Source organism: Cricetulus griseus, assembly GCF_003668045.3.
Source record: "Cricetulus griseus strain 17A/GY chromosome 1 unlocalized genomic scaffold, alternate assembly CriGri-PICRH-1.0 chr1_0, whole genome shotgun sequence".
Classification (NCBI taxonomy): domain Eukaryota; kingdom Metazoa; phylum Chordata; class Mammalia; order Rodentia; family Cricetidae; genus Cricetulus; species Cricetulus griseus.
Genome location: NW_023276806.1, coordinates 8,898,889 through 8,925,990, shown reverse-complemented (window position 1 = coordinate 8,925,990; position 27,102 = coordinate 8,898,889).

Sequence of the window (27,102 nt, the reverse complement as noted above, 5' to 3'; positions counted from 1 at the left end):
GCTCCATGACAGGCACCATTTCTGTCCTGCGAGGTCAATTTCTGTGCAAAATCTCATTCATGGGTTAAAAAGTCATCTGGTTGGCCTGGCTCCCACTTGCAATTTCTCTTTTGAAGAAAACCATTACCAACCCCATTGAGGCATGTGTTCCTAAGGGATTAAGATGTGTTGAAGAATGTTTATCAGGATGGCATGAAATAAGATATGGATGCACTATAAGGTATCAAATTTTGTATAAAATAAATGTACATTTATCATTTACAGATTACAATCTAGCCCTAGCATGTACATATAATACACAGGTTTTACATTCACTCGCCCTTACCTCTCTCTCCAATTCTTCCTGACTTTCCCTACTGACACCATTTGCTCTTTTTTTTTTTAACCCAATGAGTTCACTTATTTCACCCTGTATGTTTGTGGGTTTAGGACCAATTATTGCAGTGTGGTAGCCACTCCAGGATCTCATCCCTCAAGAAAAGTACCTCTTGCTCAGTCAGCAGCCAGCAACTGCTGAAAGCTCTTTAGCTACGGGTTGGAGTTCAGACCTACCCACCTTCACTCTGATATTTTATTTAGCTGACTGGAACCTTGCACAGCCTTTGCATATGTTACAGTTGCTGTGAGTCCATGTGTTTAATAGCCCTGTCATACCCAACAAATACTTCCTACTAATTTATGCTCTTACAACCTTTCACCTCCTCTTTGAAGATAATTCACGATGTGGGGATGGGGGCTGATAGAGATGTTCCACCTCAAGCTGAGTGCAGCACAGGGTTTGATTCTCTTCCTGTTGGCCAGTCATCTGCACTACACTTTTTCTTGTAGGCCAGCAACCAGCTCCTAAATCATGACACAGAGACTTCTTACTGTGAATGAATGCACGGCCTAGCTTAGACTCTCTTCTGCCTGGTTCTTTTATCTTAGTCTGTTTCTCTTTATCTGTCTTTTGCTTTCGGACTTTTTATTTTTCTTCCCTTCTGTATATCTATTTTCCCTGTTTCTTGTGTATGGTCCCTGGCAGCTTCCTGGTGGCTGCCTGACTTGCTGTCCCAGGCATGGTCTCCTCCTCCCCCGTTGTTCTTCTCAAGCCTACACTTCTCCTCCTGTTCTGCCTCCTAGTCATGCCTATCCTTCTCCTGCGTAGCTATTGCCATTCAGTTTTTACCAAGCTGAAACAAACGCAACATAATTAAACATGCATCCTCATGTCATTAAACAATTGAATCACAAACAAACGTGATAAACACTTTTACAGTTAAAGTAACATTCTGCAGTATAAACAAAGGTAACACATCTTTGCCTAGTTAAAGTAACATTCCGCCACAGTCATCCATCTCTACATCAATCATCATAAAACTGAAGTAAGAAGCATCTCTGCTTAAGACTAGAACTTTTCCTCATCTTTGTGTATAAAGGTAAGATCTTATGGATTTTTCTACCACTGATTTCTTACTTTCTTTTTCATTTATTCTTTGTGTATTTCACATCATGCATCTCAATCCTATTCATTCCCACATCCTTTTGTACCTGCCTTCTGCTCTTGTAAACCCCTGCCCCCAAAATAAAATAAAATTTAAGATAGAGAAAAAAAGAAAAATCTTTTTATGGAAGCTGTAGTGTGACATAGTGAGTCACACAGCAAATTCTTTTGTCTATATTTGTTTACTTGCAAGTGTTCATTTCAAAGAGTCATTGGTCTGCTTTGAGCCCTCTGCTTTCTGCTACACTATCAATACTGGGCTGAAGATGGAGGTGTCTGTCCCACCTGGTCCTACAGCCACTTTGCCCCAAATAAACACACAAAGACTTATATTAAGTATAAAATGTTTGGCCGATGGCTCAGGCTTCTTATTGTCTAGCTCTTTCTTAATTATTAACCCATTTTATTAATCTTTGTATTGCCACGAGGCTGTGACTTACCTGTAATCTGGCACGTTAGTCCTCCAGCAGCATGGTGTCTTCCCCCCTTTTTTTAATGATAAGAGTAAATAACCACTTCGGTCTTCCTGCTCTAGAAGATGCAGTCTCTGCCCCTCCAATGCTCTCAATGCAACCCAAGAGAGTGAGACAGCCCCTCCTCTACCTTAATGGGTCACATTCTGCACCTGAGACCACACCCAAAGGTTGTGGCCACTACAAGTTCACTGGCAAAAAGGCAAGATGCCAATACACTGGGTCCTCACGTGAACTTCTCTTGGTTATCCTGGTTTACTCTGTGATGTGGAGATCCTACAGCTTTGGGACTGCAGTACCTGTGCTTTCACATGCTCCAGCAGATAATAGATGGCATGGCTGTTGGCGTTGGCTGACTCATAACCCTAGTGGACCTGGGTAGTTGCAGGGCTAATCAGCTTGACAGCTCTCCCCTGTCGTCACCACCATGGTGAGTTCCAGCACTGCTCCTGCTAGTTCACTGCATGCAGCAATGAGGAAGGGAATGGCCACTTATCCTGCATCCTTGCCCTCAGTGTTGGTTCTCCCACACCTGGGCCATCACAGAGAACTCTACTGTGTTGCCTGAGGAGTAGGGGCCAGTCTCCTAAGTGCTGCAGCTCTACCACTACTTTGCTATTCACACTGTGGCTGTAGATCATTAAATTCTTCAGAGATTGGAGAATTATTTTTAAAGCAAAATAGTGACAGTGGAATAACTTGAAAAGAAATAGATGAAAATACAAATAATATTTTGTAGCCATCCCATAATTCTATAGTGTAAAACCATGTTCACTCACAGTAGAGTAACTAGATTACTTTATTACAAAGCAATCATACCAAGATGAAAATGCCAGGTAGTCTGAAGAATTTGGGATTTGTGTTATGAAAGAAATAGCTTCAAAATGTTAGATTTTTTAAATATTGTTATGATCAATTGAAGATTCCTCTATATGCCTACATTCTGCTAAGGTGCACCAAAGAACAACATAAATGGCAAAGACACTCTGTGCTCCTTTTTATTTTGTTGTTGTTCTTTTGTTTGTTTGTTTGTTTGTTTGTTTGTTTGTTTGAGACAAGTCTCACTATGTAGTTCTGGCTGTCCTTAAACTCACTATGTAGACCAGGTTAGCCTCGATCTCACAGAGATCCTCCTGCCTCTGCCTCTAGCATTTTGCGATTAAAGACATGGGCCACTATGCCTGTGTGCTACTTTTAATGCTGCTTGAACAGCATTTTTTAAAAAATAGAAGCTTTCAAGGCTAACCCTGGATCAACTGCTGTGTGGAGAGTCAGGTTTGCTCACTTAGTCATAAATTACAATCTATACAGAAGCCAGTCTTAAAGGAATTTAAATGAAACAAATTTTTGTACTTAGACGAAGCAGCAGCTCATGAGGAAATGAGAATGGGTCAGTTCCAGCCTGCCACTAGGTAAGATGGAAGTGCAGATGAGGGCCCAGAAAACACATGACAGCCACCTGAATCAAGACAGACATTGTCAAGGAGCTCCCAGAGGAGACTCGACACAGACCTCATCATGAATGTCAGGTTTGTTGGTCAAATGTTGGTCTTTGATCTCTGCTTTTGTCATTTTTCTACTCTACTAGCACATTTTTTGAGGGTAGTTACCTAACATTTAATGTAAACAGACTTTGAAATATGAAAAATATAGTGATAATGAGTTGCATGAGCTTTTTGTAGAATAATATATTGTCAGAGGAGAATACCCACAGGGAGAGAAACCTTGGGATGGAGTTCTTAAGACAATATTTGACTTTTATGTGAATTTGCCTAGTTCAGGGCCTTAGATTACTCAAGAGATAACAACTCAGTGGTAGCCTGCAAAATCTATGGCACCAGAGCCCTGCTGCAGATTCATATTCCCACTGTGACTTCACCGAACAGCTCGACCTAAAACAAAGAAAACAAATTCCCATGAAAACCAAACGAAAGGTCACAGAAAGGAGAGGCAGAACTCATTAATTTTTTTTCCAGGCCTGAGGGTTCATTCTTTAAAATGTGAGTCGCACTGGCACGTGCTGCTCACATAACGGTTTTCTTTTGTTTTAAAGCTTGCCCGCTCCAGTTTGCCTTACCCAGTGCTGGCTGCCCTTCAGCTCCATGCCCTGGGGTTAGCTCAAGCAGCCTTGTAAATTTAAAACTGGGAGAATTTGTGATTCAGCCCAGGTGATTCTGCCTCATGACAGACTTTGTTCCTTAAATAATTTTATAGTGGTTAATTATTCATCTGAAGTAGAAATGAGCTCAAACAATAAAATTCACATCTTCTCCTTTGTAGGTGAATTCTTTTGTTTATGATTGCTACATCATTTAAATTGGACATATGGGCAGCTTTTATGGGGGAATCATAGAGTAAAAAATAAAATAAAATAAATGATTATCCCTAACATTTAGGGGTCCATTCGAGTGTTGGTGCCAGGGAGTAAATTTGAAGTGTTACATACCTGACTAAATTCAGACTTTTGTTTTGTTTTTGAGACAGGGTTTCTTGGTGTAACAGTCCTGGCTGTCCTGGAACTCACTTTATAGACCAGACTAGCCTCAAATTCACTGACATTTTCCTGTCTCTATTCTTTCACCGTTTTTGCCCCCCCCTTAGTTGTTTATGTGGTTTATGCACACATGTTCACTGCAAAGGACAGAGGAAGTTGTCATAAGCATTGTTCTCTCACTCTCTGTTTTACTTCCTGGACACAGTGTCTCTCACTATATTTAGATGGTGGTAAACAAATCCAGGTCTTCCTCCTATCTTAGCTTCTGGCAACACGGGGTGTATGTAATCATGCCAGCTTTGTATGTGTATTCTAGAGGTCAAGTTCCGAAATCTGCATCTCATTTTTTCTAACAAGAAAAAGAGGAGAAAGAAGAATAGGGGGAAGAAATTCTGGAGGGGAAAGAGTAACTACAAATCTATCAGCCAAGCCACCAGAGCCCCAATTCCAGATGGGTGCCCAAAACAACATACAGAGTCTTATATTAGTTTCAATGCTGCTGGCCAATGACTAAGATTTCTTACTTGCTAGCTCAGTCTTAATTTTCAACCATAATTATTAATCAATATATTTTATAAAGACTTATCTTACCATCAATGCAAGGGAGAGGCTTCTTTTCTTGCCAGGATCATATGGGGGCCCCACAGAGAAGAGAGGAAGAGGAAGAGAAAGAGGAAGAGGAAGAGAGCGATTTCCTGCTTGTCCTTGCTTATATTCTGAGACTGCCTGCTATGTCACTTCCTGCCTGGATCACAAGACTTCTCTTTACTGCATTTCCCAGGATCCTCCTCAACTCCTAGTTTCACCTTTCTTGCTTTTTTATTGGCCAACAGTACTTTATTCATCAACCAATAAGACAAACATATACACAGAAGGACCTCTCCCATTAGGAGAATGAGGAGGGTCAGGAAGAAGAGGAGAATAAAGCAGTAGCTTAAATAGCATTGGTAAATACCCATGTTTTCTTCCATGCTTTGAAATTGCCTTGGGTTTGATTTGGGATATGGAGAAAAGAATATGTTATGAATGTTGAAGAAAACTGTTCAGGTTGGAGATCAAGTTGTATTTTTTTTTAATTTTTTTGTAGTAGCAATCTTTCCATCAAAATAAAAGCCAATAACTCATTTAAATGCAAATAAATGCTTGCAAACACCTTTAAAAGGCATTCATTGATAGCCATAACTCTGCTTGAATTCTATGCACCAGAGACAAAAACATGAAATTAAAATGGATTTCATGAAGAGGGAGCAAAAACATTCAAAGAAAATGTTTTCTTGTGGCAAATTCTATGTATTAATGTTGTTAAAAGCTTTGAAATGCTATTAAAATTGTGCTTGCAGCATGATTAGTATATAGAATCATCATGAGAATCCTGATTCAAATGTTACATTGGAATTATTTCCAAGTCTGTAAGTCATATTTTTTGAAATGTTGTTTACAAGCTTAATATTCTCATTCTTGAAAAAGTAAAGAGGTAAAATTTCATAGAGCCAACTGGAAGAAATGCAAATTGCCTTGATTTGTGAAATCTTGAAATTTGTATTTCATACTTAGTCAATAATAATGTAAAGATTTTGTAGATTTTTGACTGGATGGTTTTGAGCTTCTCTCACTTTCATCAGGTAATATTTTAGTATTTAAAAAAAACATTTTATTTTTCTCTTTAATTAAGTATATCTGAATGCTAGTTCTTACAAATGCATGCAATGCCAGCTAGGACCAAAGGGATTCCCTTTGCTACACTTAAAGGTACATAACTATAAGAGCAGTATGCACTCTCTAATGCTGAACAATTTCTCCAGGCCCGTATTTTCATGTTTTTACATGATAAGCTCAAAGGACCTTAGAGCTTAGATTGGGAAGATCTGTAATCAAATTATATCATTAGAACTACATGGTAAAGTACACTGATATGAGTATTTTTATGAGTATTTTTAATTTAATAATTTTTTTAAGAAATATATATTTCTTTCAGAAATAAATTCATGTAAAGAGGAATATATGAATCTCCTGAGTACAAAGTTCCTTAAAAAGCAACTTCTTTATAACTTCTAACTATGAAATGAATATTCTGAAATGGTTAATTTTTAAGGAAAATGCAAATTCTTTTAGGTACATTATCATAAGACAAGTAGAATAACTCTTGTCAGTATGCAAGAGTTTTTTTGGACAATATCATCACTAAACTTCTGTAGGTTTTTAATGTAGGTAATGTATTGCCTCTGTGTTCAACTTTATAAATTACATTTCCTAGAATATGCTGACAAATAATAAAGGATAACTGATACCTGAGTGTGCAGCTTCCGGTCTCCATCTTTTCTGAGTCTATACTCAATGCCAGTGTCACCCAGTGTCACAGTGGAACAAAGTGTGCCTAGTGATTTCTCCCTTAAGCAGTTAAATCATATTGTACATCCATGGTGTATTTGCAGTATAACTTTGAAACTTTGATTTTTATATATGTAGAACATTATAAAAATAGTATACAAGGAATTTTTGTACACCCTCTATACATTTTTCTCTAATGTAAACATCTTGGCCAAACATAATAAAATTTTCAAAACTAAGAAGTTAACAATTATTCAATATTATCAACTGAACCAGAAAGTTTATATCAATGTCCTACTTTGTTTCATCAGTGTTGACTTTTCTGTTCAGACTGTAGCCTCTTATATCTAACTGTTCCTGGTTTTGTTCTCTGACCTGATACTTGGTCAGTTTTCCATTCTTTGTGGTCTTGATAACTTTGAAGAACAGTTTTCTTTTAGACAGTTATTTTAGTTAAACTGGTGCCTTTTTTCTCATGGATTTGGAGAAGACTATCAGAAATTAGTCATACTTTTTCCCACCAGAAGTCATTAACCCTGCTTTGTCAACTAGATAGTGTTTCTGAGATACTTCTTTCTTACAGTTATTGTTATCCTTATGAATAGTCATCACATCCAGTTCACAGTTAAGAAAAGGAAGGTAACTTCCTTTGAATATGTGGAACAATGGGAGATGATTTAGGTTTAGTACTGGCTTCCCTAAAGTACCTTAGCTACTCAAGTCATGTTGTGTTACAAGTCATTCTTGGAGGCTTTAAGATAACTTAGGGGAAGTTGTCTTTATGATAAATCTATTTAACCCTGAGAGTGAATTAGTATGAACAACAAATAGACAAAATAGTAAAAGCCAGGGTCAGATTTTCTTCTTCCCAGATTTCATTCATTTATCTGAACATCATTAGATTATATCATTTCAAAGATAAAGGGGTGAGAGAAGAGAAATGAGACAGTGTGAGACAATGATTCTCTCCTCAAAGTTCTAAGAAGACATCATGTCGGATGTCTCCACCTGAGACAGGAGTCAACATGTTATAGTTGAGAAATGACCTGGAACCTTTCTACTATGGTAATATAATGGATGTTAGTATTAGAAATTAAGTGGAATGGTGAGAAAATCATGAAAATACGGTTTTTCAGTATCTAAGTTTTATGAGCTTTTGCCTGAATGAAGCTTGCACTTCTGACACCAATTTGACAGTGGAGCCACAGCATGCAGATGTGGAGCCTGTCTGTGTAAAGCTGGATGAATGTCATGGCCAGGCATGTCTCAGCCCCAAGTCATGGCAGCCATGAGGTTCGGCCTGAGTGGGGGAGCGTGGACTTGGAAACTCCTAGTGACCCAATGGTGATAAAGACCAAGCACAGGCATCTTGTCATCTTTAGAGAGCTCTGAGTTCCATGTTGCAAAACTGGAGTCTCTTGTTTATTCAGCATCTTCCTGGCTGTCTGCTATCCATGCTTCCAAGGCCACGAGGCCATTTCTGTCTCCTTCAGCTGACTCCTCCCTGCTTGATCGCCCCAACTCTGTGTCCTCCCTTGTCACTTACACACCTCTCCCTCGGCCCAGGTGCAGGCCTATTCAAATGCTTTGTCCTGTAGAGATGCAGACTAGGAGGCATTCTGCACTGAGGCCATGCTATCCAATAGCAGACTTGCTTGCATATACAATATAATTGTGGGCCTGAGCTCCTGGGAACTCCTGTTTCCTGAAATGGGAGGTTGGACCTTAAAAATTTTCTTGGTTCCCAACAATTCCCCCTCTCTTAAATTAATGAAAAGAAAACTGTGCTTCTGCATCAGGACAGATGACTGCCTATCTTAGGAGGCTCCCTTTAACCTACCAGGGGTGCCTGTCATGGAATCATGAATTCTGTCATGCGTGTTCTGTCTTAGGATTCCCTGAAGGCAACGAAAACTGTACCCATCTCTGGCTGGAACCAGTCTCTGTAAAACAAATAAATAAGGTTAATGGGGGGTTGGTCATGGTCCAGCTCCAAATGCTCCTGAATCTGAAAAACAAATCCTCCTGGAGGTAGCACCTGAGCTCTCGAAACTTCAAATGTTCTCCTGCATGATGGAGATGTATAAAGGTTAAATGGCCTTTTAAAATCTGTGTGGGAATGCCTCTAGTGCCTCTGATACAGACACTACTAAAGTTTGCTTAAACATACTTCTATCCTAAGGCTTGTAAATTACATGTCATTCCTGTTGGAATGAACTCTGACTTCTAGTTTCTAATAAATTTGCATATCACATATAACAAAGTTATAGACATTAACAATCTCATCATGAACATACATTAGGGTGAGTTACAATAAATCAAAGGACAATGATTTCACAATCTGGGGGTGTGAACAATTTTACAATTCTAAACTATTTTCCTTTATTCCCTGCCTGGAGCTCAATGCTCTTTGAAACTTTTTAATTCTTGCTTAAAGTCCAAAGTTCTGAAATATGTAAAGTTCTGAAATCAGGTTAATAATATTATACATAGTCTTTGAATGTTAGCTAAAATGTCTTTTGTCCATATCTCATTTACGCATTGTATAGGGACTCCTGTCACTCACTCTGGTTTATGCCAATATCCAACTGTCCTAAATGGGTCCCTTTTCCCATGGGAAACCTGACAAAACAGTTTTGTGTGTCTAGATGTGGCAAGAAAGCAAGCTGTTTGTTGTCCAGTTCTTAGTCTGCTCCTGGATGAGCACTCATGGATTCATAGAGGTGGATGTAGTCCATTTGTAGGGAAGCTGGTACTCTGGAAAGCATCTTGAAACTGGAACTGGGTGTGTCTCCTTTCTTCCTCTGACCATAGGTCAGATGTCCTCAAGGTTCAGGAACACAGTTTCAGTGTTTCACTCCAGCTGGTTCAGACAGTCTCCCAAGGACTCAGGTCCAATTTCTCTGTGTTCCATGCATCTCACCAACTGCTTCGGCAGCCAGCATGCCTTGTTCTCCAGCTTTGATAAAAGACAGACATGCCCTTGACCCCAAATAATTACAGGGTCTGATCCCCTCTTTTGTCTCTCCATTTAACCTGAGTGAAATTTGCTCTAATTCTGTCATGCCAGAATCTGTCTGTAGCAGATTGCTTATTGGCATCCATATTTAAAATGTTAAGATACACAGGGTGTGGCTTAATGCATCATATGGAGGCTGGAGGCACAGTTCCCCCTTTTTATCTTAGAAGCTGTGTTTTTAAGGAGCTATGAGTATGTTCTAAAATTCCTTGTCCTGGAGGATCACAAGGCACATCTGTCTTATCATTTTCCCAATGAGTACAAGATCACTGACATACCTCATCATAATATCCATCCCTGTAGTCTGTCTTTATAATACTTGGAACTCCCATGTAAGCAAAAACATCTTAAAACAGTGACTTATAATATCAAGAAATCTGAATATGTGGCGATTGTGTACATTTTTAACTTGCCAAACTCTGCAATGAGTAACATCCATTTTCCATAGATGGTTATGGACTAGACATCAAGGACTCATCCCTAAATTAGCCATAGATAGAATTTGTGGACACAATCCACATTGTTTGTTGATTTGACCAGCAGTCTCTCTGGTTAAGCCAAATTGCTTTTTTAAATTTTTGCTATTTTGTTGCAAATACAAGACTGTAGAGCTTTCTCTATTTAAGGCAAATCAACCAATTTTGTTAATTAATCTGTTGACTCCTGTCATTTGGCTAGTAATCAGGGAAAGGCCTTATTTAATAGGTTCCCAATGTGACTCATAAACCATGGAAATTCTCTTAGGTGAATTGCATTTTGAATTTGTTCAAATAATATTCTAACATGACTATTACTAGATCCTATGCATGGAACTCTCTATATTACCCGAAGAGCCTTAAAGGCATAGTGACTGTCAGTAGACAAATTAAATGAATTACTTACTAGGAGCTGAAAGACCACTGCAATGGCTTGCAATTTGACTATTTGAGCTGAAGCCAGAGCTGTCTGCTCCACCTATTCCTTTCCATCAATAACATATGCAAGTGGCTCTCCCATTAGAGCCATCAGTAAAAACTAACATAGCATTTTATAGGACTGTTTTTTATAATTTTGGGTAATATATGGATTTATCAGAGTAAATTGTAACATCCTATAAGCTGCAAATTGATTATCAATTTTTCCTGAAAATGGAGCATAAACAATTGCCTGTGAATCTCGGTTCTGAAAGATTCTACCTGTTGCTTGGAATAAGGAATATGTATTACATTTGGTTCTCTTTAAAATATTTCCTAAACTCCCCATGGAACTTCTGCACCATGGAAGCAACTGCTTTTAAAATAAGGGTTTAATACTTTGGCTGCTGAGACAGGTATGTGTAACCATAATAATGGTTCCTTCTGCCATAGAACAGAAGTAGGACTATGCTTTGTGGGGTGCACTGAAGCTTCCAATTGTATTGCATAGTCAATATATCTGTTGATGCTGAATCGCCTTCTCTAATTATAGAAAGAATTGTCTACCTTCTTAGTTAGCTGTCTGGGTAAATTTCGATCACTGCCTCCTTATAGAATCATATTTAAAGGATTTAAATCATCATTAGATGCTACCCAAAAAGACTCAACCATTGAATATTTTAACAACTTTAAAAAAATTTTATTCAAAGATTGTAAACTATTCTTTCTAATTGTTGTCTATTAAGCCTTAATTTCTTTAGAATACAGCATATATCCCAAACAATTTTTGAGATTTACTTACAGTTTCTGAGTAGCCTTTTCTAATCTAACCTTCCAAGCTGACAAGCTGATAAGACCTCATTTGCATCTTAGCTGACTTGGCCTTATATGTATTTACAAAGACATTTTCAGGTTCTGAATCTAACAAGGTGGTTGTCTCCTGTCGCTTCTTCTCATTAAACCCTTTTTTAAAATCACATATCAACTTTCACTTCCAAGATTTTCCTGTTTTAACCATAAAAATTTAGGAGGACCTGTATCCTCTCCCCTGCCAAATTTTACAGAATCATCCTTAGATTCCTCATTTCCCAAGCTATAGGCTTGCCATCTTTTTCATTGACTATCTCCTAGTGCTTAAATTATTAAGCCCTGTTAAGACATTGACTGACTGACTGACTGACTGACTGGATGCTCTTTTTGACTATATCTAAAGCGATTTTGGTAGTTTTTAAAACCATATCTGAGGCAATGTAACTATCCCTCTAATCATATCCAAGGCAATTTAGGCATTTTCATTTGTCCACATTCATAAATTCACAATCACATCACACATCCAGTTGTGGCCACAACACTCATTCATAACTTGCATACATCCCACATTTCTCCTTTTGCCTAGGTTATGATCAGTTTGCTGAAAAGAAAAATCCCTAATTGAAATTTCTCCTACACAGCAGCTATAGTTAAACCTGGAAATGAGCGTCCAAAATTTGAACAGATCTAAGCTTAAATATGTTGCCCTTTCTTCTCCATAAGTCTCAGAACAATTTCTGACTGGCTGTATCAATAGCATCATACACATATGACTAGCCATCATCCATAGTGGCAATTCCCAAGGCTGCAAGTTATCCCAAGGAGCTCCGGGCTGCCTGCTGCCCCATCAGCCATTTTGTTGAGCCCACCACAGATGCCAGCCTGAGGTGGCACCCAGCCACTGGCTGAGGGCTGTTGGACTGTGATCGCTGCCAGGATTGTCCTTGGCTTTAGCTTGACTTTTGCCTTCTGGGCCACTGGAAAATCTGTGGTTATATTTCATCCACAAGCCTGATCCCCTATTTTTTCTTCTGTTGGTACTCTGTCTGACCTGGTGCCCTTCCTGAAGATGTCCAAAGCAACCTCTAGAAGGTTCTGTCCATTTCTCCCTCACAATGCCTTGCTTTCTCTGCAGGAATAACATATTTTTAACTGAAGTTCCTGTAAGGCAGCCACAATTGCTAATCCCTGAATTTAAGCTAGTTCCAGTATCTGAAAAAAAAATCTTAATGAACTCGTATACATCAGTCTTCTTCCTGTGAGGCCTTAGCGTGGCCTGGCGTTCAGTACCAGCATTCTCATAAGCTAGCTGTTTCAAAATCAAAGTTCCAATATCTGTGTCTCTATTTTTTTTGATAATGTCCACACAGGCCTAGAGACAAATTTTGAACTAACTTCTTAGGTCCCTGCCTGTCCTCTATAACAAATACTCTCCTCCTGATAAGCAGGCCTTGGCTACCTGCTTTCAATTTCCTATGGATGAGGCTTCTACTGGAATATTCCCTATCAGCCTCTGGGTAAAAATTGTTGTTGGTCCATACTGGACATAAGCCATCTTTAGTTCCTTGAGCTGTCTGAATGGTATTGGCACATGCATCCTGCTTATGTTCCCCTGAGCCCCTCTCTCTCTGATCCAAGGAAACCTGTAAATTTCTTATCTCCTGTAAGAGATTTTGCTAAAACTTTCAAGTCTCTTAGCTCCTGCTGAATTTTACCATTGAATATTTGCCTTTCTGTATTCCCAGTTTAAAATAAAGGAGGTGAAGACTCTCCATCTTGGTTCTTATTAACTCTCTCCTCCTGCTCATCCCAATCATCTGTCCTATATATTCTTTACCATCCAGCTGCTCCTAAGTAGGCTAAAAGTTTTCTGTTCTCCATTGCATTCCTAGATATCTCCAGTGGTCCTGCATGTATGCAAGGCCGCACCTATGTCTTCCCAAGCCTTGGTACAACTCAAAAAGCTAACAGAGTCATGGCAGTGGCTTTTGCAAGCATTGTCATTTTTTATTTGTGCAGGTATACCCATAATAGCCATTACCTCTAATAGGTAATTTCAGAGCAATTGCTCATTGAAATCCTGAAAATGTGTCTATTGTATGGTGCACATATTTTAATTTTTCAAATTCTGTAATTTACTATTTCCTTAACTTGTTGCCAAGTGATGGAAAAATCCTTTTTTAAAACTTTGCTATTCACATGGTGTTTTTTTTGTGAAATTCTGAGTCATCCAGCACACTTACTATTAATAAATGATCAATTTCATCATTGCCTTGTGCTAGAGGACCCGGCAGATCTGTATGGGATTTGATATGTGATATATATATATATATATATATATATATATATATATATTATTCCTGATTATTTCTTGTAATTGTATAAACAATGAAGTTAATTCTGTGTCACCAGGAATAAATTCAGCAGTTTCAATGTGTAAGACAATCCTCTCTGCACATTGAGAGTTGTTAACTATATTGAGAGGTTCTGTAAAATCCATAAGCACCATGAGAATGACCTTCAATTCTGCCTTTTGTACAGAGATATAAGGTCTTTGAACCACTTTACTTATTTCTCCTGATTTATATCCTGCTTTTCCTGATTTGTTTGCATCAGTGTAGAATGTAGTTACAGAGATTGGTGTTCTCCTTACAGTGTGTGGGAAGATAAAAATGGTTTTCTTTATAAATTTTATTCTCTCACTTTTGGGATAATTGTTGCTAATCCTTCCCAAAAAGGTTACTGCAAGCACTTTGACAATATTCATTATCTTCCCATAAGGAAGAAATTTCCTCATTAGATAAAGGTACTATGATTTCTACTAGGTTCATACTTGACAGTTGAGAAAGTCTTAATTTTCCTTTTAAAATCAAATCAGAAATCTTTTCTATATATGTTTTTAATATTTTTATTCTGTTTATGTGGTAGAAATATCCATTCTAATATAAGAAGTGAACATTTACCTCCTGCAGAGGCCATCTTGGAGGCAAATATTTTTGAATTATAATAGTAACATCCGCCCCTGTGTCCACAAAGCCTATTAGAAAAATATTATTTATTTGTACTCTTAATTATGTCTTTTATCATTTATAGAAGCCTGCCAAAATATATGTTTTTTGTTTCCTCTATGTAAATTTGATTTGTTCTTTGAAGCTAATCTACCATCCAGAGCAGTGTGATATTGTTTTACAATAGTCATTGGATTTTTTAATTGTTCTAGGGAGGATTGACCTCCACAATGACTGAGAATGACTGGACAACTTTCAAAAAGGGGCCTTCGAGAGGCCCACCCAAGGAGTTTCCCAATGGTGACAGGTTTTCTTGCTTGTCACTGGTTGATCTACATTCATTGGTCCAGTGTCAGCCTTGACAGCATCTTCTATATAATCCAGAATTTTGGGGGATTTTGTTTGAGTTATGCCTATAAGAAGAAGCAATATTCCTATGAATGCCTTGTCTACAATTTCTTCTCAGTTGTCCTATTTGACCACAATTAAAGCACTTGATATTTTGATGTCTTGTCATACCTTTGGAGATATCTTCCCCTACCCAAGCCTCAGTGTCATAATCATTAGACTCATTATTGGCTGTGTGTAGTTTCTATTCATACAATGGTCCTGATCTGATCTTTAAGGGCCAAAGCACCCTTTTGCATTGTGAATTAGCATTCTCATAAGCTAGAGATTTATGAGTATTCACCTAGCTTCTGGATCTTCTACCCCTATTTGCATTACTCTAGTCAATCTTTGCAAAAACTCACTATAATGTTCCTTAAGGTCTTGTAACACTTTACTATAGGAATCAATTCTTACCGCTGTTTCTTGAGTCATATCACAAGCATTTAGAGATGCTCTATGGCATAGGGACAGGATGTGTTTGTCATATGCAGCTTGAGTCTCTGTATCCGCATAGAGACCCTTGCCAAGAATTTTATCTTGGGGAGCCTTATAACCTTTCTTTTGGCCTTGAAGTTCAAGTGCTTCAGCCTTTTCCCTCCATAAAGCTCACCATTCAATTTGAAATGCATTCTTATTGCCCATGAATCTATTAATTGCCTCACAAATGGTGAATGCATGCCATAAGAGGCTGCTACTTCCTTTATATCTTTTAAATCTTTCATTCATATTGGCTCCCAATGACATTCAAAAGATCATTTTGGGTGTTTTTTAGCTGCTGGTTTTTTCAATGACCATAATGGGGTAAACTATAGGGGATGACATAACGACCTTAGATAAGTCATCCTTGACTCCAAAAGATACTGGTAATGTTAAGTCATTTTCATTCTCTGTGATTTGTACCTTTGCTTCTGGTATATCAGCCTGAAGGTGATCTATGGCCTCTAATCTATTCACCGTTGGTTTTTTGAGTGTTTGAATCTCCTGGACCATATAAATTTCTAGAACTTCATTAAATCAGTCAGTTTCTTGTTCCTTTCATTTATATATGATTCTAAAGATTTACTGTTCTCATCCTTAGAGACTATCTTTCTGGCATGTAAATTTCTTGCCAAAACCCAATGTTCTATCTGCTAGCTTGTCATTAGTCTCAGACATGGAAGAAATTTTTTCTGTTAGTATTTCAATCTTCTGTTCAATATTTTACATTGTTTGTTTAATCAGCATTACCATTTGCAATGTTCTGAATCCTTTTTTCTAAGCTGTAATTATTAATCTGTAAAGTCTGTATGGTTTCTGTAAGTTCCTAATTCTTAGCTCTGTTATCAAACCATTTCTTTAAGGATATTATATTGATTATAAAGCCAACTGCTACCATGAATAATATATATTATACATAGGTTGTAATCCTCTTCTAAAATCCCATCCATATGATAAACCAAATGTTTTATTGTATTGTAATAGTATCTGTCATTGCTATCAGTAGTCAATTTACCTTAAGTAGATTCCTGAAACATGGAGATCTGGGTGATTGCTGGCTCATAGGGAACCATGCAGCAGGGCATGCAAATTGATCAGAAGAAAAACTGCTGTGACTAAATGCCTTGGGCCACTTTCCACAGGTGTGCTCCAGCAAATCCAAGGCATTCAAAAGGAACAGCAAAACACCTGCTTTTCCCTAGACAGTCCAAAGAAACTCTGCAGCCAACTCAGAAGCCAGAGCAAAATGCAAAAGCTATGAGCTGTACAACCAGCCACAAGGCAGTTGTGGGGAACTACCCAAGCCACCATTGGGTGCCAATTAAAGTTGAGGATGTAATTATATTACTAGACCCAAGATAAATGATAAATGGGTGTTTATTGGGAAGAATACACAGAAAAATACAAAGAACTGCCAGAGCATTTTCCCTGCTCTTCCCACCAGATCTGCTGACCCACCAGAAAAAGCGTGCAAAAGAAAGCCACACCTCAAGCTCCTCTCTTTCTCCTTCCATTTGCCTAAAGCCACACCCAAAGGGGTGTGCCTGCCATTTCAGGTTCACAGACACGATGCCTACATGTGTCTGTTTCATGAAGAGCATTGAAAGGGCTAGACAGTAGCTCTCTGGTTAAGAAGTATGCTGCTCTTCCAGAGGAGCCAGGTTCAGTTCACAGCACCTATGTGACGGTTCACAGCCATCTGTAACTCCAGTGTCTTCTGATTACCATACATGCCAGGCAGGCATGTGGGACACAAACATACATGAATGTACAATACTCATACACATAAAAATCAAAACGGAAGGGTACTAAAAATAAGTTAAATGGTTTTTCAAGGAAAGTTTGGCTGGCATTTAGCTATGACTGAACAGGCTTTTGGAGACAACCCATGAACAGCACTGATAGGCTGTCTTATTCATATCGATGCAAATTTTCATTATGAACTAGTAATATTAGGGTCTTGAATGTGTCTTTATATCATAGCTAAGACTATTAGACTTGATTTTATCTTAAGTATCAAATAATCATTTTAACATCTACAGTAGGATGCTGTAAGCCAAACAGTGTTATATAAGTGGTGTGCCATTTCCAGCATTATAGTTTCCATGGCCACTGTGTAGAAAGAAATAGGAGAGGTACACAAAGGAAGGCTTAACTAATAAACAAAAGCACAGATTTCCTAGTCTTTGATATTATCAATTAAGAATGGAAGCTATGAGGAAGGAATTTGCTTTGTAAGTTTAGGATAAGACATACAAATGCACAAGTTCCCTTCTGTTGAAAAATTCACATGGTGGGTTTCACTTTAGTGATGCCAAAGACATGATGTGCACTAAACTAATAAAGTAAAGATAAGGAAAAAATCTTAAACTTTCATTAGAGCTACGCTTTTCTCTCATCAGAGAACCTCACAAACTCCCTGGTTGGGTTGGCGGTGCCAGATAGTTAATTTCTCTGCCCAAACAGGATGTACAGACTTGCTGACAATACAATATCCTGTGTTTCAAGATCCTAAAGGATATTAATAAAATTCTATTTCTTATGGGAACCTCAGAGTTTTTCCCCTGGAAAGATAACAAATCAGTATTTGTTATCTCAAAATATTAAGGTAATTAGTGCTGGGTGAACTAAAAAGCCAAGTGCAGCATTTACAGTGGTCCGGATACACACTGAACTTGGAGGATGCTTACTTAAACTTTTATCAAAACTAAAGAAATTCTGGTGCTTGCTGAATTGAAGTTGCAAGTCTTGGGGAAAAGGGCTATCTTGCAAGATTTCTTGAGCTTCATGTTACTTGGTTGAACTGAAAATTCTATGGGCATGGCGATTTTGTGCTTTCTGAGATCTCTGAATTTCTTTAATATCCATTGAAAAACATTGCAAGTAAACAGTCCTTACAAGGCAAAACCAAGGTTTCAAAATGTTTATAAATGACTTTTGAAGGATTAATTTTTTAGCATTGCATGGCATTGCTTGGCCTTTGTTTTAAAGAAATAATTCCTTACTATAGTAAGAAATTACCAGTACGGAGTCAGGTAGAAATATAAGGGTATTTAATAGGGAAAAGCCTTACTTACAGAGCGAACCAGCCAGCCGGTGGTAGTCTGTACAGCAAGCAGCAAAGAGAAACCGAAACCGAAAACTCAGTCCCCCTACTCACTCTGACCACGCCCTCACAAGCCCTCAGGTACTCTTGTAGCCAGCCCCTAAGAAGGCGTGGCTACAGCTTCTCCTACACCTTACCTCCCATTCATTAGTATTTTCAAAGGCAAAACACACAGGGATTCCAAAACAACCAAGCACTAGGGTTGCACAAGCTAAGCGAGGTCCAGGACATGGCGGGCAATAGGCCTGGTGTCTGTGGTGGTTATTTAAGTGGATTGTTCATTATCACTTCACATCCCGACATTCTGAGTTATGCTGGTTCCTTTTCTCTGGTGCTGACAAGATGTGAGCTACTCATAGTTTAAGGGAAGGCTGACTTTGAAAATTATCTTTCTGATTTGCACAAAGCAACCACAACAGTGATGAGCCAGCTCCTTCTGCATTCTGCTTCAATGGTCTTAAGTCCAATTCTGAAACTCAGCCAGCTCCCACTGGTGTTCTGTACAATGCTGTCATGTCATCATCTCAGTCAACAAGTTCTAGTGCACACGTGTGTGTGTGTGTGTGTGTGTGTGTGTGTGTGAGAGAGAGAGAGAGAGAGAGAGAGAGAGAGAGAGAAAGAGAGAGAGAGAGAGAGAGAGAGAGAGAGAGAGAGAGAGAGATATGGTTCTTATAAACATCTCTCTGGGAAAAGAACGTAACATTATTTGTAAAATAATTGATAATAAAGTGTCAAGAGAACAGAAAATATGTTTTCTTCAATAATATGTAAGAAAATGGTTGGAAACCAGCTTGGGTTTGTGGAAAGAAAAGGGAAGAAAAGCATTTGTGGATAGTTTTCTGATTTGAACATATGGTCTGAGCAGGCATTTGTAACAATGTCAGATCACATCACATTCTGTTCATTTCAATGGCATGATACAAGAAGAGCTGATTTTTAATGAATGGATTTTCTTCAAAAGCTCAACTACAGAAGGTCTGAGGTTGCAAATCTCATGATGTCCCTTGGGATTTTAAGTCCCTTTCTGATAATATTTTCACAGATTTTTATTTGCATTTTATGTCTTATCTTGGGTGAAGTAGCAACAAGCATGAAAGTAAAGTTTAACAGAAAAAGTAATTTTTGCATTAACGAGAGGAGAGCTTTCCACATCTATGTGTGGGCAAGATACCAGATAGCACTCTTTTGGTGGGAGCTGTCCTGGAAGGTAATAGTAGCTTTGGGTGGAGGATGAAAAATCAGAAGGGCTACAGGACTGGACTAAACTCCTCAGGGCTGCACATTACCCCTTACTTAAAGCACTCCAATCTAAATACCCAAACTCTATTTATAAAGCAGCAACAACAATAACAGTTTTGGCATTGTTGTTCACACCTATAATCCAGATTGCAGGAAGCTGAGGTAAGTGGACTATTGTGAGTTTGAGGCTGGCCTGGCCTAAACTAACCTGGCCTATAGATTAAGATAAAAAATACATCAAAAATAAAACAATTATATAAATCTGAAGGTCTATAGTTTTTCCATAGGAAAACAAAACAAATATTAAAAATATTTTATTAAGGACTGGAGAGATGGCTCAGCCATTAAAGTCTAGGCTCACAACCAAAAATATCTTATTTAAATATAATTTTGGAAAATAAGAATTAAAACAATTGCTTTCAAGAATGGAGGAAAGATTTTATGTATAAAATATTTTTCATGCAGCCAGGAGAACCTGAGTTTGAATCTCCACAAGCCATGAAATGTCTGATGTGGTGGGATTTTTCTGTCGACCAACTGTTTTTACATGGACATGGGCAATGGACAGAGGAGTATTCCGTGAAGTTTTCAGGCCTGCTAGCTCAGATATGAAGTAACAATCAACAAATAGGGAATTGCCTGCACAAAGCAGAAATGGATGGTTAATGTACAAGTTGTCCTCTTATTTTCCAATGTGCTTAGAAGCACCCATGCATGTGCATGCTTCTCTCTCTCTCTCTCTCTCTCTCTCTCTCTCTCTCTCTCTCTCTCTTTCTCTCTTTTCTACCTTTCCGAAATCAATAGGTTTTATTTAAAGATTATTAATTTCTGAATATTATCCTAGATGTATGAATAACTTTTAAGCACTGTTTACACACATGGACACAAATGCACACATCTAGAACAATGAGTAAAAAGAAGTCAAATTGTGGTGTGATTTTTATGTGGCTTCCCTCAATGAGGCATGGCACAAATATTAAAGGACATATAAGAACAGACAAAATGCCTGAAAGGGTGTTAAACTAAGAGTGTGTATGTGTGAAATGTATGTTTAACCAATTTCATACATGAACAAACAAATGAGAAGATGGCAATATATGGAGTTTGGGTTTGTCTGTCATTATTAGCACCAGCATAAAAATCAGTTTGAAATATGAATTAGTTCATGCTATGTTGTCTAAATATGGGGAAACAGCAGTTTTTACTGCTGTTTTTAAGACCACTAAGTAGGGAAGAAAATCCATTACTATTTTCAATTAGTATAGATAATACACTTATTCTAGCAGGGACTCAGTTAATTGCTTTACATGGATTATTTAATTTTGTTTTCATTAATATACCATTTTAGATTAAAGAAGAATGAAGAGAGGGTTAGAGTCAATAAGCAATTTGTTTAAAGTCAGTAGCTAGCAAATGGTAAAACAAGGACTCTACTCTACCACTCTTCCCCACATCAAAGCTTTCCAAGAGACAACAAAGGTAGAACGGAGCAGTATGATGATTTGTTTTTGAACTTTAGAGGGCATGAGAAATAGAAATTTACAATGGTATAGATTTCAAGGCTTTACAACAACAGGAGAAGAACACTTCAGTGTTAAAACAGTGCATCTCATATGGGCTTGTTTGAAATGGAATAAAAAAGACACTGAGAAGATTGAAGAGACCCACAGTCTGATCTGCATGGCATCAGCGATAAGTTAAAGTTTTGATGGTAGATGGGACACCATGGGCATCATCAAAATATGAAAAAAATTACCAAAGAATTCAACCTGACCTCAGAGCTCTGCTATTTCTCTTGAAGAAGAAATATTTGATAATGTTTAACACAGTGTTGCTCATTTTCCAGAACTGATTTATTTAGAGATGGGGTTGGGTAACAGACTAGAACTCAAAAGACTGATCCCTTTTAGTACTCTTTTTTTTTTCTGAGACAGGGTTTTTCTGTGTAGCTTTGGAGCCTATCCTGGCACTCTCTCTGGAGACCAGGCTGGCCTTGAACTAACAGAGATCCGCCTGCCACTGCCTCCCAAGTGCTGGGATTAAAGGTGTGGGCAACCAACGCTCAGTTTAGCACTCTCTTTTTTTAAATAACACAATCATTTTATAAGTCCATTTAAACAAATTTGCCCAGTTTAAATCAAATCGTATTTCTAAAATGTTTTGTATATATTAAATAAAATATAATGCATAAATTGTATTGGAAGACAAATAATGAGGTAGATATTGATATACATCTCATCTGTCCTAAGAAGCGTAGCTACTAGCTAAGATTAAATGTCCTTACCTACAGATTTTAGTACCCAGTTTAGAGTGGTAGGTTCTTTTTCGTTTATATGTCATCAATGGCCAGTATATTAAGTAAAAACCATGTAGAAAATTGGAGAAGTTATATTTAACAACTAAATAAATATTTCAGGTAATCTATTAGTACCTCATATTGTCTCAGTTGTAGGAATTAATAGGAAACAAGTCTAAATGAAACAGTGAATGATGACTAGTACATCCAACACATGTACTATGGTATGTTCCAGTCTTCAAACACTCAAACATGAATTGTACCTCTGGACAAAATAGTTCTGATTGGGTAGAGGAAAACAAATGTGACTTAATATTTTTGACTAAACTTAGATTATGTTTGATGAAACTGGATCACTGATTGTTTATGCTTCGTTTTCCCACTTGGGAAGGACTTGCAACAAGAGGAGTTACAAGATATCACTCATGGATTATCTCCTAAATGTAGCCAGCCTGCTAAACATCACACTTTAGATAAGGCACTCTCCTGTACCTCTTCTCTGCAAAAAATAATAAATATATAAAGCGAAAGTTTCAGAGATAATCACTGATTTTTGCTAAGACAGTTTAATTTAAAACCATAAGATGGTATAGATAATCTCATAAAATGTTTTATGAAGACTGATTTTAAAATGGCTCACTTTCTATAAAAAATGTTTATGGATTTTTAATAGATAGTCTCTGGAGAGTCATTTTTTCTGAGTCTATTACTTTTTATGCTTTCTGGCAGTATGCTGTCGTTTTCATTCAGTGTGAATTTTTGAAGAATAAATAATCAGAGCTGAGGCATCTGGAAACTTACCCTCTTGTTACAATTATGTTGATTTCCAGTCTATACTGTTCATGTGACGAGAGAACTTGTCAGTCATGGATAACTTGTCAGTGATGAGTAATACTCCATCCTGCCTACACACATATAGCTTTCTTGCAACATGCATCGTGCCCAAACATTCTTCTTCTTTTTTTTTTTGTATTTCTCCACAGCCTTCTTAATCTTTGTTTGTAAAGTGTTTCATAAATGATACAGTTTATATAATTCTCAGTACTAATCAAAGTAGAGGTCAAAGTTTGAGGAAGGAACAAGTAATATGAATCTTAAGTGTGTCCTGTCTTATGTTTGAATCCTTATCAGAGTCTTGTAAGTAATAAATGGGGTCATGGCTCCCTTTTTTCAGATTATAGACTAACTTGACTGATTCTGTGTGTTATTTTGGTCTCCATTAATATCTCATTGAATCAGTATTTCTTGTCTCCTACTATTTTTATTTTGACTTGTTTCCTAGCACCTCAAGACGAATGGTTAGATGATCTATTTGAGGCTTTTCTGGTTTTTAATGTGGGCATCTCTAGTTCTAAATTGTTCCAGAACTCTTGAAACTGTACCCCCAAGGTCTGCTTAATTGGGCTGTCATTTCCACTGAGCTCTAAATTTCAATTTTTATTTTCTCTGATTTCTTCTTTACCTTACATTCATTCAAAGTATGTGCTATGTTTTTTTTTAAATATATATTTGTGTAGTTTCTGTGGTCCACTTTTTATTGGTTTCTGGTATAAACTGTTAAAATACAATGAATCTCACTTTTTTATTTTTAAAACTTTTTGTCTTTTGATGTGTTTGGTTTTAGAGAAGGACTTATGTGATGCTGAGGAAAGAATGAGTGCTCCCTAACCTTTGTCTGGAAAGTTCTGTAAACACTCCTGGCAAATATAATTTATTTGTTGTATAATTTATCTCCTAAGCTGTCCACCTGATTTTTGGTTTGGAAGACCTGTCTTAAAGTGAGAGTGGAGTACTGAAGCCCAAGAGATGATTGTATCAGAACCTATCTGACTTTTTGTGCCATTTGATATTTAATCTGTAAAGTTTGCAACCCCGATATTTGGTTCATGACTGTATTTATGATTTCCCCAACTCCATGCTCTTATTAATTTGTGGTATCATTTTTTATCTCTTCTACCTGAGTTGAGCTTGATGTGTCCTTTACCAGATACAAGCACAGTTATGAGGGTTTATTGATGGCCTCTGTTTGGTTCTCTAACTGGAGAAAACACATATTCATATCTTGATTTTTCACTGTCATCAGACAATATTCTGAGTGAATTCTCATACTTAGTTCATATGTGTATTAGCAGTACACATCTGTCATTATGATAACTTTTCAATCATTTTAAATATATCATCTGATAGGTACAAAACATTTTCTTTAAAAATTGTCTTGGCCATTTTTAATCCCTATCAATTTTGAAGAAAAATAGTTACTGTTTTTTTCTATATTACATGAATTTACAGATGGACTTTGGGAAAGCATACAATTTTTTTTTCAGATTTTACATGCAGTGATTTAGTTCCTTTTCTGCTACTCCTTTATTGTCATGTATTGCAGTTATATCTGATCGTTTGTTCTTTCTAATTTATAGAGAAATTCAGTCATCAACCAAATAAACATTTAATTGGCTGTTTTGTTAAGTTAGAATCTGTCAGAGTTAGCATTAATTAACAACATATTTCTGATTACCAAGGTGGTATATACTAATTAAAGCAATTTTGCATAAATGGGAAAACAATAAGGAAGAAAATACCTGTTGTAAGTATTTTCTTATTCTCATTAAAGATTTGCATTATGGGAATGTCTACTCATGATAAAATTAGTGCCATATTATACATGTATATGTATACATTTGTACTTTTAATTCCAAAAATTTAAACAGACCAATATATGATCATAAACATATAAAATTACTATTTTATTCATTTTCCTTTATCTTGGCTGGCTGTCTTTAATCTGCCTTATTATAAATATCATTCTTCTCAAAAACTCTTATAATTAGCTCTGCAGAATTCCTTGGGACAGAAGTCAGGAAACTGTGGCTTGCTGTCTATTTTTGTGGCTACTATTTCATGAGATCACAATAATCAATTTTTATGTTTTACTGAAGGCAGTTTATATGATACAATAACAAAGTTGGAATGTTGAGGAAGAAGCTAAAGGGCCTGCAAGCCTAGCATTTCACTAGTATACTTCTTACAGAGTGAGTGAGATGCTGACTTCTACCTTAGAGTCAAATCCCAGACATGAACTTTCTTGGTAATGGTGTATGCATGATTCTATAAAGTCGAATGAAGTCTAGGTTTTCTGCTGATGGTCTGACATTTATGAAACATTGTCTGAGGATATTGTAGGAGTATGTGTCTCAAGCACAATTAGCAAGATTAAATACAAAACTTAGGCCTTGTGCAGAGTATTTTTCTTCTATTTCCCCAAAGGATTTTTAAAAAGTGATAATACGATTTATTCACACACTGAAAACAAAAATCTTATATTCACTTGCTTTGAGTGATCTCTCGGTATTTTTAAGTCACAACTCTGCCATGAGCATGTTTCTCAGAGGTGTGTTCTCCTTGGGCATTCTATAGAGTCAGAACATCCTCAGGTGATGGAGGAGGTACTGGACAATAGCCAAGGGGACAATGATTAATGAGAAAGTTAAGGCAGGTTCCGTGCTACCCCTCCGCTGAGTCCAAAGGCAGACCCACTGGTATATCGCCATAAACACCAGGAATCTGTCTCTTTTTATGCCTGCAGGAATATTGTCCAGCCTCACGCATCCTGTGGCTTTACCTTCAGTAGTCTGTACCTCATCTTCTCTACAAAAACAATAAAGATGTATTTATTATTTTACATCCTTCACAGTGGATCGATGGCTGCTATATGTACATAGTGAGACTAACTATATTTTTATTTATTGACAAACAAAATACCTGAATGGTAGGAAATCTTATTTTTCTTTCTATAGAGGAATAACTTACATTCTAGCAACAAAATTGTTGAGAAAATGTTTGTGTAATATTTTTACCACTAATAACAAAACATAAATACTTTTTATATTTTTTTCTTTATATGTCATTTAGGTGTAGAGATGTTATATCTTCATATATAACTGTGCACCATATGCAGAACATGGGCTATTATGGGTATCCTCCTTTTATGCATCTCAGAAGGTAAATGCTTATGCTATCTGAGTTTGTGGTTTTGTCATCAAACAAAAAAAAAAATCTTTACTACAGCTTAATTCACTTTAGCCATGGTGTTTATTCATGAAAGTACTTCTTAGAATTTTAAGGGTTTCTTGTGGGGAGATGATGCATTTCTCTAAATTTGAAGAGTGATGGGAAAGTGGAATTAAGGTTTATTGAAAATTGTGCATTTAGAATGATTTTAAGTTCCTTTTTTGAGTTGAGGGACTTCCAGGAACATTGCCCCTTCCTGTAACCCATGTCTTACCTGGAATACAAAAGAAGAAAACATTATTCCTTGTTCTTGCAATCCCTTTGTTAAAGTCACAGTGACATCCATCTGTGGAGCTGTGCCCTGATTGGGGCTGATTTGGCTACCTCAGCCCTTATCAAATGTGGATTTACGACTGTGTTGCAAAGATCTGAACTGGGGATCTTTCTTCTGGCAGCTAAGCCAGGATCCTTTAGAAGGGTGTTCTCTAATTCTTAGGGCCCACTGTACATCAGCATAAGAAATGAAACCATTAGGAATTATCATAAGACAAATTTCACTCATTTGAACTTTGTAAGTTTATAAAAGTTTTGCCATTGTCATCTTTGCCTTGGGATTTATGAGACATCACATGTTTTTTATCCTTTCCCCTAAAAGAAAATCAATCATAAATACTCATTAATGGGCTTTCACTGTAGGGATGAAGCTGGAAAAACAGAAACAGCTCTTTGAGTCTGGCTGCCACAGTTCCTCAAGAAAACTACAAGCCTCGCCCTCAGCCTCGCCCTCAGCCTCAGCCTCAGCCTCGCCCTCAGCCTCAGCCTCAGCCTCAGCCTCAGCCTCAGCCTCAGCCTCAGCCTCAGCCTCAGCACTATGTTCTTCACGGCTGAGCCACGCAGCTGAAACCTTGGTGTGATGCAGTTCTTCAACCTCATCCACAATGAATTGATGATGTTTCATGAAAATATGCTTATACTACTTTTCCAAATACCCTCAAATGAATATAATCCTATTTCTAGCAAAATATATTGTACATAATTAAAATAGATGAAGCCAGATATTTTAATATCTCATAATTTA